The sequence below is a fragment of the Solanum stenotomum genome, chromosome 10, assembly GCF_019186545.1.
Source record: "Solanum stenotomum isolate F172 chromosome 10, ASM1918654v1, whole genome shotgun sequence".
Lineage (NCBI taxonomy): Eukaryota > Viridiplantae > Streptophyta > Magnoliopsida > Solanales > Solanaceae > Solanum > Solanum stenotomum.
This window is the reverse complement of record NC_064291.1, coordinates 51356898-51376549: the sequence shown is the minus strand read 5'-3', so window position 1 is coordinate 51376549 and position 19652 is coordinate 51356898. Positions and strand designations below refer to the sequence as shown.

The 19652-nt window shown below is 30.7% G+C and overlaps 1 protein-coding gene and 1 pseudogene across 1 annotated transcript in view; both read left to right on the top strand.

The window, feature by feature from the left end:
• Positions 1 to 19652, top strand: part of LOC125841392 (lon protease homolog 2, peroxisomal) — a 369735-nt gene that overhangs the window by 216037 nt on the left and 134046 nt on the right. The gene's annotated exons all lie outside the window — the stretch shown is intronic.
• LOC125843130 (uncharacterized) lies at positions 4787 to 10594 on the top strand (annotated as a pseudogene).

Sequence of the window (19652 nt, the reverse complement as noted above, 5' to 3'; positions counted from 1 at the left end):
TAAATTTAAAGTGTGAAGAGAAATAATACAAGTAGAAGATAATGATCTAATGAAAATACTCAATCAAATAAAAAGACTTGATTCTTTTCCAAATACACATATTGCTTATAGCATAATGTTAACACTTCCTGTAACCATTGCCTCAGCCGAAATAAGTTTTTTCAAAATTAAAATTGATTAAATCTTCTTTAAGATCAATAATGTCCCAAGAGAGATTGAATCAGTTTGCTATATTATCATTTGAAAATGAATTATTAACACAAATCGATTATAAAACAGTACCTAATGTCTTCGCATCTAAAATAGCTAGAAAATTTGATTTTAACTAAAATTTATATGATGAAAAAAAATATATTAGGGCCCCTCTTTTGAATTTCGCTTTAGTCCCCTAGTGTTGTTGAGTCAGCCCTGGTTGGGATACATGTGGATGGGGGGCAGGGGATAGAGTGAGAGGGGTTGTCGCCAGTGGCGAATTTAGAGCCAAAAAATAGGTTACCAGCACCCCTGATCTCTTCGTAAAATTAGATATTTTATATATATATTTTTTAAGATTTTGTATAATATTATATTCTGGCACCCGTACTACAAAAAGTCTAAATGGTTCACATGTTAAATGTTGAGCTTTTGACCTTGAGGATTAAGAATCAATTCTCACTTTAATANGGCAGGGGATAGAGCGAGAGGGGTTGTCGCCAGTGGCGAATTTAGAGCCAAAAAATAGGTTACCAGCACCCCTGATCTCTTCGTAAAATTAGATATTTTTTATATATATTTTTTAAGATTTTGTATAATATTATATTCTGGCACCCGTACTACAAAAAGTCTAAATGGTCCACATGTTAAATGTTGAGCTTTTGACCTTGAGGATTAAGGATCAATTCTCACTTTAATATATTTTACTTGATGCACCCATATTCGAAAAATACTAAATTCGCCTCTGGTTGTCTCTTATGGTCAGGACTCAGGCGTTTGGGGTTAGGAGGAGACAATCAAAGCGGTTGAATAATATGAATGCGGTTGAAGTCAATAAGTAATTCGGTCCAAACTTTGAATATTTATTGAGAAATTTATTAAATATATAGTAAGCAAAAATTCATAATGATTAAATTTTAAGTTTGCCTTTGCTAACTATAATAGGAAGTCATTTTCCTGATTTTAAGTAATTTATCTTTTTAGAAAAAAATATTTTAACTAATCAAACGTAAAAAATAATAATTATGAAAATATTTTTCTCCATATCAAACTGACAGTATCATCCTTATCATCGTGATCTTGCGTCTATTATTGAAATATATTAATTAATTGTTATCAACATTTCTTAAGTATAACCATATGATTTGTTTAAACGGATTAGAGAAGGAAAGAAAATTGCAAAAAAAAATTATAATCCCACCGAGAGTTAAGAGAGAGAAAATTAGATAAAAACGTAACGTACGTCTGGGACAAGTAACTAATTGTGGGATCCTAATTGTTTCACTAATTACATGCATTGCATACATCTATTTGTTGGCAGTTATTATTATTACTAGGGAATTTAGCGCGGTTATTTGTTGAAAAAAATTCAATTAATTTATGCTATAATATTTTAGTTAAAGTTAATTTGAGAGATAAAAGATGCAGAACCATGGTAATTATTAATATCAACAATAAAAATATGTTTATTAATATCATAATAATAATAATAAAAAAAATTAGGATAGTTGGGTGAAAAATATGAACTTGTTAGCTAGATCAAATTTGTATTCGTAAAAAAATAATTTCTAATAATGTAGCTTTAAACTAAATAATACATTTATTATATATGTGCTAAATGTAGATTTTCATAAAATTTTATTATAAAACTGTGATTACGAATAGAATATAAAATTTCAAAAAATACATGACAATAAGATATTTCATATTCTTTATAGTTCACTTGCTCCACAGTTCTAATCACAAACAAATAAATAAACCATCTCCACAACAGAACAAAATCGACTTAAATTCATAGCAAAGAATCATTCAAAAGTTTTTTCCCTTTATATTGTTTAGGTACAAAGAAAATAAATTTTAAAAATTTATCAAATATAAAAATAATTGTCCTTCATTCCTTCAATAGTCGTTTTCCTTATATATGATTTACACAAAAAGTAAAATAAATAAAAACAAATAATACAATATAAAATTAACTAACCTCTATTTCATTTTCACATGAAATAATTTTGTAGAGATTTATTTTTTTGCAATCAATCTTCACCCAATACGTAAAGACGTATCAATTACAATTCTTTATGATAGACTTCAAACGTTCTATAGATAATAATTGCTACAACAAATGTCAATTTAACTTAACAATAATCTCACAAATAAAATAATTCAAGTACAATAAATACACATATTAATCAACCTGAGCGACAAAAGAAAAACACAATAAAAAATAATGAAACTAAAAATGAAGAAGGAAAACATCATAATTTTTTTTACTCGCTAAGCATAATTCAAGCAATTGAAGCAAAAAAAAGAAGGCTTCAAATATAGTTCAAAAGCATAACCATTCAATATGAAATCAATGAAAATGAAAAGTAGAAAAGAAATGAAGTATAAATAATAATAATTGAAACTATAATTTTCAGTATTTTCCACTGAAAAGGAATTAAATATACACTAAAAAAATTAAATTCATTAATCATAGAGTAAATAGGACTGAAGAGGCAAATAAATACATAAATCAACAGAGAAATAATTGAAAAATGTTAGAACTTTTAATGTATAAATACATATGATGTTAAGAAGGTGGAAAGAACGACTGTAAAAGGAAAAATAAGGAGAAAAATAATAAATAGTAGTTGAGGGATGTTAGCTATGTATGTATGTTAATATAAGAGGTGGGATAAGAATGTGAAAAGATGATGACTTTAGATTTTTAAAAATAATATCACATAAATATTAAGAAATAAAATGGGATAAAAATTTAAGGAAAAAATATTTTTCTAAGCCATAGAAAGGTAGTATTTCACTATTATTTTTTTCTTACTAACAAATAATACAATACAAATAAATATATAAAAGAAGAATTAGCAAAATATATTCACACCATAAAAATTGATTAGAAAAAATAATAATATCTTTTTGTATTGAACGCCACATACATCAAGAAGGAAGATTCATATATGTTCTATCCTGATTATATATTCTTATATTATTTCGCTTTTATTCGTATGTTATAAATAAAGTTCTTAACTAATAAATTTGTTTAATATTTGATTGTAATTTTAATTCTAGAAAAATTAATCAAATATCATTTTTATCTCATTCTTATTCACTATAAAAAATGACAGAATGAAAGACACAAAATATTTCTTCAATCTCTATAAGTTGGTGATAAAATAAAAAACTTACCTCAAATGCTTTAGTAATTTGGTGAAATTAACCACAATTACCTCCTTCCCACACATCCAAGTGTTACTGAAAATCAATCAAACAAAATTTAGTTGATTAACATATCTAATAAATCGAAAAGCGAACCAACAAAAATTAAAATGAAGAATCAAAAGACAATAATTTCATTGAAAGCCAACAAAATTTTCAAATTGGATTTTTAGGATGTGCTACCCATTTTGACTCTCCAAGCATTAAGGCAATAATTTCATTGAAAGCCAACAAAATTGTCAACTAATATAAAAAAGAAATGGGAGAAAATAGAAATGAGCATCTAGCATTTCTATATTTAATTGTTATTTATAGATTATTTAAGCAATAAAATTAGGGAAAAGAAGTTGATGAGACATGTTATTTAAGTAGAGAATACAAATAGGTATAAGCTTTTGTGTAATTCATGGCATATAATGAGATGCAAATAATATGATAAAATTTTAATTATTAAATAAATAAATAAATTAATAAAAATAATGAAGATAAAAACTCAAAAAAGAAGTAAAAGATAATGGTATCCTAAGTTAGAGAGGGCAACACATTACTTTGTCTAAATCTAGCTTTGAAATCTATATAAATATATATTGATGTAAATAATTTAATAATAAAGAGAAATATAGTTAGAATATTAAAAAATATTATCATTTTATAATTTATAATTTATCATAGGAAGAAGGAAAAAAAAAGATTTTTGTTATTATGAGTAGAAATTAAAGAGGTGTGAGTTATGGATAATTACTAATTATAAATTGGCATGTGAAGAGTCTTTGTTGTAAATTTTCCTCATTAAATAAAATAGTTATTTGTAATAAATAAATTAATTTAATTTTACAATGAAATAGTTCATTTAAATTCTAAAATAAAGCCAAAAAAATGAGAAAAAAGATAAATGATAATGAAGGCCATAGAGAGGTGCCACATCACCTCATCTAAGTTTCTTCTTTATATATATATATATATATATATATGATTGTTATTGTTATTATTCAAACTATGTATTTTGTGCCTTGATTTATAACCACTTACCTACCTTTATTCATCAACGTTCTTGAACAATCTTATAAAGATGAATATGGTAATATTCTTAAGGTTGTTTATCCACCTCAATCATCTTTTATCCTACCTAATAATACTGGTTTTACTTTTACTGCCTTTCAAAAATTTGTTGAAGAAGATGTTGCGGCTGTCAGCATCAATGAAATTAATAACCTGATTTCTCAAAATAATTATTTGGGACTTTATGTTAAGATTTTGGGTGAACATATTGGTTCTCTTGATAAGGAATTAGATGAATTAACCGCTTTGATAATTCAAATCGATTTATGATTTCGAGGAACTTCTTAATAAAAAGTTTTCAAATTTTAGCGCAAAACCTATGGATTTGTCAGAAAATTTTGCTGATGATATGGAAAACACTTTTGATTTTAAAAATCATGTTTCTTTAGAATTTAATAAACTTCGTGGATATCCCAAGAAGAATAGTAGTAACACTAAATTTGCTCATAAACGTAGCATGCGAACTTATTATTATTCTAGACCAACTCCTCAAGATGTGCTTATAGAGGAATGAGATTGGAATTAGATTAATACCTCTTATAGTGGGTCTGAAATTTATGAATTCTTGATGGGCTGACTAATAGACAACTTACTATTCTTGTTCATAGAATGATTATGTATGCAACTATTTGTCAAAATGTTAAAAACACAGATAAAAATATTTGCAAAATGATTATTGCAGGTTTTACTGGCCAATTCAGAGGTTGGTGGGATAATTATATTAGTTTGGAGCAAAAGGCTGTTGTGATTAATGCCACTTCTAGTGGTGAAGGTGTTGATAACTTGGACATGACTCTAGTTGCAAATAGAGAAGACGCTGTTTATACCCTAGTTTTAACCATTTTAGAACATTTTAATGGTAGATTTACCAATCAGTATGGGACTGTTCGCACCCTGTTAAATGGTTTACGTTGTATAACCCTGGGAGAATTTCAATGGTATAAAGATACTTATATGATTAGGGTAATAGAACTACCCGAAAACAGTTATGAGCATTGGAAAGCTAAGTTTATAGATGGCCTTCCCCCTTTATTTGCCGTGCATGTTAAAAAGATTCTAAGAAATGCACTTGGAGAAATTCCGTATAAAGATTATACTTATGGTAAGATGATAGGAGTTTGTACTCAGGAAGGTATAAGCTTATGCAATGAATTGAAGCTCTCCAAACAACTTAAGATTGATAAGCTTAAGGAAAGATCTCAGGTAGGAGATTTTTGTACCCTGTTCGATTTACCTAAGGTTGCGGCTAATAGCAAAAAGAAGAAGCATAAGGATTCTAGAGATTCTAGAGATCCTAATAAACCTCATAGGAAGAAGAGGTCTAGACATTAATCTAAGGAAGAGTGAGACGATAGAAGAGCCTTTCGTAAGTCTATTAGATTTACCAAGAATAGGTCTAAACGTGAGCTCGCCAAGATTAAGTGTTATAAGTGCGACAATTTTGGGCATATAACGCTCAATTGTAAGCTAGAAAATCTGAAGACTTTAGAGTTAGATGAAGAAATTCATGATAAGGTTTATAGTTTCTTATACAGTTCTGGTTCTTAGTCCGATTACGATTCTGTTTCAGGTTCTGAAGAAGAAATTGATTTGCCTGATTTATCTGACTATAATCACTATGTTAATATGAATGCTTGCAATAATTGTCATGATGATATCCGCTCATGTGAAAATGTTGAGTTTTATAAATTACAATCTTAATTTGAAGATCTAAATTTGAATACTATTACTTCTGATAATGTGATAGAACTTTTGGAAGAAGTTATCGATAACAATCTTCATGAAAAAATTATTCAATTAGCTGTTAATAATACTGCTAGTTCAAGCTTTTCAAAAAATTCAGAGAAACAAAAGAATGATTTTGAATTTGAATATATTGCACCTTATTCTTTGTGTGAAATTAATAACAAACTTAATAAACCAACCATTTCTACGAGAGATTCTTCTTTTGATGATTTAAAAACTGAAATTGAAAATTTGAAAAATGATATTAAATCTATTAAACAAAATAAAATGATTTGTGATCATCGCCTTGTTCAAATTGAAATTGTTAATAACAAAGGGAGAAATATTGCTGAAGAAAATACTCTTGCAAAACCTGTTAATCTTGATCCTAGACAAGGTATGTTTTTAGGAATGATGCAAATTGTTACTGCTCATAAGTGGTATGTTAAACGTACCATATTGATTGATGCTAGCTTTTCGATAACTGATATTGCTATGATTGATAGCGGAGCTGATGTTAGTTTCATTCAGGAAGGTCTTGTAACTACTAAATATTTTGAAAAAATAACTCACATGGTTAAATCTGCTTCTGGACATGCTTTACATATAAAGTATAAATTACCTAATACTCGCATTCGCCAAAATAAAATTTGTATTCCGCATTTCTTTTTTTGGGTTAAAAATCAGTTATACCCTCCAATTATACTTGAAATTCCTTTTATAAATGCTATTTATCCTTTTACTAGCATAAATGCTAAAGGCTTTTCTGCCACTTATGAAGATAGGAATATTATTTATACTTTTGTCACTGACCGATTTCTCGTGATATTAATGCTTTGATTAATATAAAGCAAAAGCATGTTGATCCTCTGCAACTTGAATTGCTCAGTATGAATATATTTGATACTTTGAAATCCACCAAAGTACAGGAAAAAATTAAATTATTTCCGAACAAATTGCTATTGATATTTGTGCTGATCATCCCAGTGCTTTTTGGAATCGAAAAAAGCATATCGTTACTCTTCCATATGAAGATGATTTCTCTGAGAATGATATTCCAACCAATTGGTAGATGAACACCGAATTGGTAGAATTCTGCAAAAAAGAAATTGATAGTCTGTTACAAAAAGGTTTGATAAAACCTTCAAAATCACCTTGGTGTTGTACTGCATTTTATGTTAACAATGCCGCTGAAAGGGAACGAGGTGTCCCTATGTTGGTTATCAATTATAAACCTTTAAATAAATATTTAAAGTGGATTAGGTATCCTATTCTCAACAAAAAGGATTTGTTGTCCAGATTAAATAACGCTAATTTATTTTTAAAATTTGATTTAAAATCAAGATATTGACAGATCCAAATATTTAAAAAGCATGCTTATAGAACTGCTTTTAATGTCCCGTTTGGACAATACGAATGAAATGTGATGCCATTTAGCTTGACAAATCCTCCTTCTGAATTTCAGAAAATTATGAATGATATTTTCAACCCTTACGTAAATTTTATCATTGTTTATATTGATGATATTTTGGTATATTTAAAAACTCTTGAAATGCATATCAAGCATCTAGACATCTTCAAGAAAATTGTTATACAAAATGGTTTGGTGATTTCTAAACCTAAAATGAGTTTATTTCAAACTAATGTTGGCTTTCTTGGACATCATATTTGTCAAGGAAAAGTCACCCCGATACAAAGATCAATCGATTTTGCATCAAAATTTCCTGATGTTATCACCGACAGGACTCTGTTACAAAGATTTTTGGGAAGTTTAAATTACATATCCTCATTTTTAAAAAAATTATCTCGTGATTTGGCCCATTTATACGACAGGCTAAAAAGGATCATAAATCACCTTGGACTGATAGTCACACCACTTTGGAAAAAAATATTAAACTTCGTGTTCAATCTTTACCTTGTTTAACTCTTGCTAACCCTGCTTGGCAGAAGATTATTGAGACAGATGCGTCTAACATTGAGATTTTGAAACAAATCAATTCCAAGGACAAAAATGAATACTTGATCAGATTTCATTATGGGAAATGGAGCGATGCCCAGAAGAAATATGCTACGGTGGCTCATGAAATGTTGACCATCGTCAAATGCATATTAAAATTTTAAGATGATTTGTATAATTAAAAGTTTTTGATAAAAACTGATGCGCAATCGGTGAAATATATGTTTGACAAAGATTTTAAACATGATGTATCAAAATTGATGTTTGCTAGGTGGCAAGTCCAGTTAGCTCCTCTTGATTTTGAAATCCATTATAAAAAGAGAAGTGATAACTCTCTTTCAGATTTCTTATTTAGAGAATATTTATCTTCATAATGAGTTTTCTTTCTCCCTTCTTTACTGAAAAACCTTAGTTACTATATTGAAAGTAATACCTTTCAATAGAGTTGTACATGAATTAATCTTATGGAAAATTATAGATGATATGGTGATAGACTTCTTCTCTATTCATAATATCGAAGAGATCGTCGATTTTGACGGCAAAAATTATTAGTACAGTAATTACTATAATGCATTCGAATAAAATGAACCGTTTTGTTTGTAGGATGGACCCTCCTTAGGTGACCAAGGCCAGAGGAATGGGAAGTTATACCAGAAGAAGGGGAAGATCATCCCCAAGATCATCATAAGGATCCTCTTCATCTAGCCCCCCAATTATACAAAGATGAGGGATGAGCTTGATAAATCTGAAGACCTCTCAAAAAGAGGCTCCTTCTTCGATACATCTGGAAGATATTCCAGAAAATAATCCATTATACGCACAACTACATACGTATTTATATCAGAAGCAAAGTGATACATTTGCATCTATAGCAAAAGAAGATGTTGATGATATCAGATCTTATGAAAAAATATCAAAGAAAGAAATGATATTTCTTTTAGAAAATTCTGATATTCAGCGAAAGGAAGAGCCCTGGAAGATATTCCAGCGATATTTGGTTAACAAATTATATTTTTCAGGTGAGTCATACAAAACCCGATCTCATTATGAGACAATTCTGATAAACACCGATAGTGCTGAATTTCAGCACTTTCAGGATATAACACCAGTGAGAATGTTTATAACTTCTCCAAAATATAATCAAACATATTAAAGCTGTTGAAGATTGGGGTATCTCCATAATGAAGGAAAGGCAGATCAACCTAAATACCCCATTCTTCAACATATATAATCTGTTTGATTATCATTTTGGAGAAGTTATAAACATTCTCACTGGTGTTATATCCTGAAAAGTGCTAAAGTTCAGCACTATCGGTGCTTACAGAATTGTCTCATAATAAGATCGGGTTTTGTATGACTCACCCGGGAAATATAATCCGTTAACCAAATATTGCTGGAATATCTTCCAGAGTTCTTCCTTTCGCTGAATATCAGAATTTTCCAAAAGAAATATCATTTCTTTCTTTGATATTTTTTTCTTTCATAAGATCTGATATCAGCAACATCTTCTTTTGCTATAGATGCAAATGTATCACCTTGCTTCTGATATAAATACGCCTATAGTTGTGCGTATAATGGATAATTTTATGGAATATCTTCCAGATGTATCGAAGAAGGAGCCTCTTTTTGAGAGGTCTTCAAATTTATCAAGCTCATCCCTCCTCTTTGTATAATTGGGGGGCTAGATGAAGAGGATCCATATGATGATCCTGGCGATCTTGGGGATGATCTTCCTCTTCCTCTGGTATAACTTCCCCTTCCTCTGGCCTTGGTCACCTAAGGAGGGTCCATCCTACAAACAAAATACACTATTTTATTCAAATGCATCATAGTAATTACTATAATAATAATTTTCTTCGTCAAAATCGACGATCTCTTCAATATTATGAATATAGAAGAGGTCTATCACCATATCATCTATAATTTTCCATAAGATTAATTACTATACATCTATATTGAGAGGTTTAACTTTCGATATAGTAACTAAGGTTTTTTCAGTAAAGAAGGGAGAAAGAAAACTCATTACGAAGATAGATTTTCTCTAAATAAGAAATCTGGAGGAGAGTTATCACTTCCCTTTTTTTATAATGGATTCCAAAATCAAAAGGAGCTAACTGGGCTTGCCACCTAGCAAACATTAATTTTTGATGCATCATGTTTAAAATCTTTATCAAACATATATTTCACCGATTGCGCATAAGTTTTTAGCAATAACTTTTGATTATATAAATCATCTTGAAATTTTAATACGCATTTGACGATGGTCAACATTTCATGAGCTACCGTAGCATATTTCTTCTGGGCATCGCTCCATTTCCCAGAACGAAATCTGATCAAGTATTCATTTTTGTCGTTGAGATTGATTTGTTTCAAAATCCCTCCGTAACCAATATTAGACGCATCTGTCGCAATAATCTTTTGCCAAGCAAGGTTAACAAGAGTTAAACAAGGTAAAGAGTGAACATGAAATTTAATATTTTTTACCAAAGTGGTGTGACTATCAGTTCAAGGTGATTTATGATCCTTTTTTAGCCTGTCATATAAAGGTGCCAAATCATGAGATAGATTTTTGTAAAATGGGGATATGTAATTTAAACTTTCCAAAAATCTTTGTAACTGGTCATGTCGATGATAACATTAGAAAATTTTGTTGCAAAGTCGATTGATCTTTGTATCGGGGTGACTTTTACTTGACAAATATGATGTCCAAGAAAGTGAACATTAGTTTGAAATAAACTCATTTTAGATTTAGAAATCACCAAACTATTTTGTACAACAATTTTCTTGAAGATGTCTAGATGCTTGATATGCATTTCAAGAGTTTTTGAATATACCAAAATATCATCAATATAAACAATGAAAAAATTTAAGTAAGGGTTGAAAATATCATTCATAATTTTCTGAAATTCAGAAGGAGCATTTTTCAAGCCAAATGGCATTACATTCCATTCGTATTGTCCAAACAGAATATTAAAAGCAGTCCTATAAGCATGCTTTTTAGATATTTGGGTCTGCCAATATCCTGATTTTAGATCAAATTTTGAAAATATATTGGCATCATATAATTTGGACAACAAATCCTTTTTGTTGGAAATAGGATACCTAATCCACTTTAAATATTTATTTAAAAGTTTATAATTGATAACCAACCTGGGGACACCTCGTTCACTTTTAGAGGCATTGTTAACATAAAATGCAGTACAAGACCAAGGTGATTTTGAAGGTTTTATCAAACCTTTTTGTAACAGATTATCAATTTCTGTTTTGCAGGATTCTACCAATTCGGTGTTCATATGGCAAGGACGAGATTTGGTGGGAATATCATTCTCAGAGAAATCATCTTTATATGAAAGAGTAACAATATGCTTTTTTCGATTTCCAAAAGCACTGGGATTATCAAGACAAATATCAATAGCAATTTTTTCAGAAATTAATTTAATTTTTTCCTTTACTTTGGTGGATTTCAACGTATCAAATATATTCATACTGAGCAATTCAAGTTTCAGAGAATCAACACACTTTTGCTTCATCTTAATCAAAGCATTGATATCTCGAGAAATTGAGTCAGTGATAAAAGTATAACTAGTATTCCTGTCTTCATAAGTGGCAAAAAAACCTTTAGCATTTATGCTAGTAAAAGGATAAATAACATTTATAAAAGGGGTTTCAAGTATAATTGGAGGGTATAACTGATTTTTAACCAAGAAAAAGAAATGCGAAATGCAAACTTTATTTTGGCAAATGCGAGTATTAGACCTGGTTTATAGTAGAATCTGGAGAATATGAACTTCTCGCGTTCTTCTTTTTGGTTCGGAGGCCGAGTCCCACCCCAGCAGTAAGGGTGCGGCTTAGGTCATGTCCTTATTTCACAGTGCTATAACATTCTCAAGTTAGAGTGGACCCATGGGCTGTGCTGGTCAATCGTTGGCGCAGGCCTACCACGCTTCGCGCCTACGGCGTTTTTGCCAGACGGTCTTTGGACTTCAAGTAGTCCACATCCTTTCTCAAATCCACAACCTCGACTTTCAAAGTATGCAAATTCTTGTCTAGTACTATCAAGTTCCACTTGATAATATATTCTCCATCCCCATGATATATCTTCAGCATGAGCACATGAAAGACTTAAAGAACTCCCAAACAAGTTGGGTAGCAATGTGATCAGAATTTATACTTTATATGTAAAGCATGTCCAGAAGCAGATTTAATCATGTGAGTTGTTTTTTCAAAATATTTAGTAGGTACAAATCCTTCCTGAATGCAACTAACATCAGCTTCGCTATCAATCATAGAAATATCAGTTATCGAAAAGCTATTATCAATCGATATGGTACATTTAACATACCATTTATGAGCAGTAACAATTTACATCATTCCTAAAAACATACCTTGTCTAGGATCAAGATTAACAAGTTTTGCAAGAGTATTTTCTTCAACAATATTTTTCCCTTTGTTATTAACAATTTCGATTTGAGTAAGACGATGATCACAAATCATTTAATTTTGTTTAATAGATTTAATCTCATTTTTCAAATTTTCAATTTCATTTTTTAAATCATCAAAAGAAGAATCTCTCGTAGAAATGGTTGGTTTATTAAGGTTTTTATTAATTTCAGATAAAGAATAAGGTGCAGTATATTCAAATTCAAAATCATTCTTTTGTTTCTCTAAATTATTTGAAAAGCTTGAACTAGCAGTATTACTAACAGTTAATTGAATAATTTTTTCACGAAGATTGTTATCGGTAACTTCTTTCAAAAGTTCTATCACATTATTAGAAGTAATAGTATTCAAATTTAGATCTTCAAATTGAGATTGTAATTTATAAAACTCGTCATTTTCACAAGAGCAGATATCATCATGACAATTATTGCAAGCATTCATATTAACATGATGATTATTGTCAGATAAATCAGGCAAATCAATTTCTTCTTTAGAGCCTGAATCAGAATCATAATCGGACTCAGAACCAGAAGTGTATAAGAAACTATAAACATTATCATGAATTTCTTCATCTAACTCTAAAGTCTTTAGCTTTTATAGCTTACAATTAGGCTCTATATGCCCAAAATTGCCGCACTTATAACACTTAATCTTGGTGAACTCACGTTTAGACCTATTCTTGGTAAATCTATTAGACTTACGAAAGGCTCTTCCGTCTCGCTCTTCCTTAGATCTATGTCTAGATCTCTTCTTCATATAAGGTTTATCAGGATCTTTAGAATCTCTAGAATCCCTATGCTTCTTCTTTTTGCTATTAGCCGCAACCTCAAGTAAACCGAACTGGATACAAAAATCTCCTACCTGAGATCTTTCCTTGAGCTTATTAATCGTAAGCTGTCTGGAGAGCTTCAATTCATTGCATAAGTTTATACCTTCTGAGTACAAACTCCTATCAGCTTACCATAAGTTTAATCTTTTTACGAAATTTCTCCAAGTGCATTTCTTAGAATCTTTTTAACACGCACGGCAAATAAAGGGGTTAGGCCATCTATAAACTTAGCTTTCCCATGGTCATAAATGTTTTCGGGTAGTTCCATTACCCTACTCATATAAGTATCTTTATATCATCAAAATTCTCCCAGGGTTCTACAATGTAGACCACTTAACAGGGTGCGAACAGTCTAATACTAATTGGTAAATCTACCATTAAAATGTTCTAAAATGGTTAAGACTAGGGTATAAACAACGTTTTCTCTATATGCAACTAGAGTCATACCCAAGTTATCAACACCTTCACCACTAGAAGTGACATTAATCACAACAGCCTTTTTCTCCAGACTCATATAATTATCCCACCAACCTCTGAGTTGGCTAGTAAAACCTGTAATAATCATTTTGCAAATATTTCTATTTGTGTTTTTAACATTTTTACAGATAGTCGCATACATAAGCATTCTATGAACAAGAATAGTAAGCTGTCTATCAGTCAACCCATCAAGATTCCATTCATAAATTTCAGACCCACTATAAGGGGTATTAGTCTGATTCCAGTCTCATTCCTCTATAAGCATATCTTGAGGAGTTGCTCTAGAATAATAATAAGTTTGCATGCTAGGTTTATGAGCAAATTTAGTGTTACCAATATTCTCTTGGGATATCCACAAAGTTTATTCAATTCTAAAGAAACATGATTTTTAAAATAAAAGTGTTTTCCATATCATCCGAAATTTTTTCTAACAAATTCATAGGTTTTGCAACCTTTTATTAAGAAGTTCCTCAAAATCATAAATCGATTTGAATTTAAAATACTTAATCTTAGGAGGCCTCTGCACAGGAGTAGACATAGTAAGAGCTTCAGAATTAGTTTTAGAAGTCGAAGCTTTATCAGAAACCTTTAAATCATTTTTCATTTGAATGATCAAAGCGGTTAATTCATCTAATTTCTTATTAAGAGAACCAATATGTTCACCTAAAACCTTAACATAAAGTCCCAAATAATCATTTTTAGAAATCAGTTTATTAATTTCATTGATGCTGACTGCCGCAATATCTTCTTCAACAAATTTTTGAAACACAGTAAAAGTAATACCAGTATTATTAGGTAAAATAAAAGATGACTGAGGTGGATAAACAACCTTAGGAATTTTATTAACAAGTCGGTTACTTTGATCCGCAGAAATAGTCGAAGGTATACTATGTAAAGAAGCAACACAGTTACGAGCCGGACCATACATAGGATCGATACGGGAGATATGATGAATAACAGGCAATCTTCTATCAGAAAATGAATGTCTACTATAAGGAATATCATTAAACTGCATGCAAATCCTACCATCAGGATTTTGAGTAATATGAGAATACTCAGAATTAGTGACTGCATCGGCCATCTGACTAGAAGAAATAACCGAATCCAAAGTCCAAGTAGTTGGAAAATTAATTTCTTCCCACATTATAGGTCTTCTAGTAGTGACCTTAATATTGTTTCTACTAAAATAGTTTGATTAGATGTATCATATAACTTACATCTTGAATTTAACGTAGAAAGTAATTTAAAATAAATCCTATAAGATAAGCAAATCAGTTCAGATCCAGGTGCATAATTATAACCATGCGTTTTAACATTCAAAGTCAAAGCATAAAGAATATTAACATCAGTTAAAGATAACTGCAAATTCGACTGAGTATTAAAAAAAACTGGACCATATGCCACAGTAGATTCAATTGAACCCATTAAAGATTGTCAAAAATTTAGATTTCTAGCATCACACAAAGCAGCTAAAAATGTCTCAGTTAACCCTTTAAAGGTCAAAGGCATAAAAGCAATTTGAACCATGCCAATATGCAAGAAATTATACTGAACTTTATTTAAGTCGATATCTCGTTTGTTTAATAAATGAATAGTCTGTTCAGACGAATTTAATGCCAAAGATTGTTCAGTAGTTTTAATCAACTATTTATGAGAAATTTTATCAAACCAACCATAATTATAAATGGTTTTAATATCAATTTTTGGAATAGTCTATTTGTTTAACAAATCAAGGTTTTGAGGTATGTCTACCTTTTCTAATTTAGTACTATTAGTACTCAGTTCTCCAAGATCCATGAAGAAAAAACACATATCTGTGCCGTATACTTCACATCAATTTTATATATACCATGAATACCAACTTACAGGATCTCGGAAGACAGACGATAGTCCGCGCAATTATTTTCAATCTAGCTTGCTAACATCCGAATTCAAGGAATAAATCCGAATCAAAATATTTATTATTATGATTATAATTATTATTATATAGTATTGAGGTTGATAATATTTTACAAAATCGTAAATTAAAAGATAAAATTGCTATTTAAAAAAATCAGTTCTCTATTGATATTTGTGGAGATTATCCTAATACTTTTTGGAGCAGGAAAAAACCTTTTGTCAACCTCCCTTATGAAGAGAAATTTGTTGAGGACAATATTCCCACTAAAGCTAGACCTTGCTAGATGAACGCAGATTATCTGGAGTTATGTAAAAAAGAGATTTATTCCTTTTTACAAAAAGGCCTTATAAGGCACTCTAAGTCCCTTTGGTCTTGTACGACGTTTTATGTTAATAAACATGCTGAACAAGAGAGAGGCGCGCCAAGACTGGTAATTAATTATAAGCCGCTTAATAAAATGTTGAAATGGATCAGGTACCCTATTTCTAATAAAAAAGATTTATTAGATAGAGTTTATGATACCATTATATTTTTTAAATTTGATTTGAAATCAGGTTATTGAAAGATTCAGATAGCTGAGTCAGACAGGTTTAAAACGACTTTTAATGTCCCCATGGGGCAGTATGAATGGAACTTTATTCTATTTGGCTTAAAAAACGCTCCATACAAATTTCAAAAGATTATGAATGATATTTTCATGCCTTCTAGTAATTTTATAATTGTCTATATAGATGATATTCTAGTATTTTCAAAAAATGTGGAAACTCATTTCAAGCATCTTGAATTATTTTTAAAAATTATTATTCAAAATGGCTTGGTAATATCTCAACCAAAAATGGCCTTATTTCAGACGAATGTTAGATTCTTGGGTCATAATAGTGAACGCGGTAATATTAGTTCGATTAATAGGAGTATTGAATTTGCATCTAAATTTCCTTATATCATAACTAATATGACTTAATTGCAGAGATTTCTTGGAAGTATTAATTATGTTGCTCCATTTATAAAGGACTTAGCCATGGATACGGCAATTTTATACGATAGACTTAAGAACAATCCAAAAGCTTGGTCAAATGATCATACTTAAGTTGTCAAGAGAATTAAGGCGAAGGTTAGAAACCTCCCTTGTCTCACTTTGGCTAATCCAAATTGGGAAAAGATGGTTGAAACCGATGCTTCAGATGTAGGATACGGTGGTGTTCTAACTCAATATTTCCTGATAGTAAACGTCATTATATCATCCAATTCTATTATGTATCATCCAATTCTATTATGGAAAATAGAATGCAGCTGAAAAGAATTATGCCACTATAGCTAAAGAAATTCTGGCTATAGTGAAAAGTGTCCTGAAATTCCAAGGCTATCTTTATAATCAAAAGTTTGTTTTATAAAAATGATTGCCAAGCGGCTAAGTTTATGTTTAATAAATATTGTAAACATGATGTTTCTAAACAGATGGTACGCGTTATTAGCTCCATTTGATTTCAATTATAAAAGGGGTGCAGAAAATAGTCTGCCTGATTTTCTGGCTAGAGAATATTTGGACTGATTATCGTTCTTCTTTTCAAGATGAGACCTTCATGGCCTCCACCTTCAAGGAGGGGACGAGGAGGAAGAATAAGAACAGGAATTAGAGGTCATATCCTCGCTCAAATGGGTAACAAACAACTAATAGCAACAAATAATATTGCCTTGTCAAGCGGTCTTAATACTGATCATCCTATGTATAAGGAATTCATGGATTTTATGAAATCCAAAAAAGTAGATGATACTCCTCCAGCCTATTCCACAATTCTCATGGATGAAGAGAATATATAAGTATTTGATCTAAATGATAAAAGAGAAGTTATACTCCTCTTATAAAATAGTAACTTGAAATGGAATAATGATCCATGGTAGGTAATGTCCAGATATCTGGATACAGTTTGTTATACTACGACTCTTTATAAATACATGATGCACTATGAGATGATACTCTGAGCTACAGGGTCGGGGGAATTTCAACATTTCTATCTCGCGAATACAAGAAAAGTTCATAACTTTTCCAAACCTATAATAAAAAAGATTTTAACTCCTGATGAATGGGGAATGAGCCCCTTAAAGGAAATTGATTATATCTATCCTGAGCAAAAGGTTACAGTGAAATACAACTATTGGGATTATGTTGACAACTTTAATAAAACCTTATTCTATGAGAATGCTAATAGAAAACATTCACGGTTCATAAAAATTTGCTCTAAAGTATTTGACAGGCAAATTCCAAATTGGTTTTGCAAATGGTGGACTTTATATGGTCATTCGATAAAAATTCTACCAGAACAATACAAGAGATTATATTCTGAATGGATAGATATATCCCCTAAACTTATAAATTTACAAAGAGATAATATTTTCTTTGAAGGAATGTCAGTAATGTATTTCTTTGTAGAATTCTCAATGTTATGGATCATGAAATGGTCTGTAGAAGTTGATAATACTTCTGAAGGGTTCCCGTATCTACAAAAACTTTTTACACAAAGTTCTGGAACAAATTGCTACACAAAGACCTTGAAAGAAAAATTCATGGTCAAGAGATTTTAGATTTAATAAACCAAACAATCGACAAATACCATAATACAGGTCAATTAGAAACTCAAGGAGATGATATAAGTCCTTTCAAACAAATTACAAAGAACCTTCATATGAAGAAATGAGTTATATCCAAATCAGAGGCTATAGCCATGCATATGGAGGAAGTCAAAAGAGACTTAATAAAAATTCTTGACATAGATATTGCAGATGATATTTACATTGGTTCAGCAAGTCACACCAATAACAATGAAGAAGAATGCATAGCTGGCGAAGCGCAAAGTGATCATTGCAATGAAGAAATAGATATTGATGCTCTTTTAGCTAAGTTCCAAGAGCAAGTGGAAGAATCTTCCAACAAAGCCACCTGCAAAGGCAAAAACAAGATGTAAAAAAAGACCCCACATGACAAAATAATTGGGATAATAGGCCAAACAACTTTAATCAAGTAGAAGACTCCAAGTATCTTTAATAAAAGAAAGAGGAATGGGCACCAAAAGTAATGTCGGCCATGTGTGATAATAGAGAAGGCCACGCCTGTTTGTTAGCCTTGTCTCTTTTATTGGCCAATGTAAAGTGTGTGCGCGCGCCATTGTAATTTTACATTTCTACCCCTTTGGACCTCTATATAAAGAGGCATAAGTTTTAGTTAAGAGGCAGGTTTTAGAAAACCCCCTCTCTCTCTATCTCTCTCTAAGTATTGTAATATTTTCCTATGTAAGTTTAAATAAAAAGCTTTTAGTTTGGTTTGGACTTTGGCTGGTTTAGAGGTCAACTCCATGTACTATTTTCTTTTAAGTATTTTCTTTATGTGCTTACCTAAACTATTTGTGTTGAGCTATAATATACTAGGTTAGATTCTCTAAGCAGTTAAACAGTAAGGAGAATAGACTTTTACCCAACATGATGTTTATACCCTAGTTCTAAATATTATAGAACACTTCTCAGGAAGATGGTCGGATAATAGTGAGACCATAAGAACTTTGCTTCAAAGCCTAAGGTGTAAGACTCTTACATCTTTCAGATTCTACAAGGATGTTTTCTTAAGAAGATGCGGAGTTGCCAGAGTATAATAACACTCTTGGGAAGTCCAAATTTATAGATGGCTTGCCAACCCTCTTTGCAGAAAGAGTTAGGAAAACTCTTAGGGGAGAAAATCGTAGTATCAACTATCAAGATTATACATATGGAAAGCTCATAAGGGCTTGCGTACAAGAAGGAATTTCTTTATGCAATGAAATCAAGTTGAATCAACAGATTAAGAGACATCGTCTACCGCTGCGCCTTCC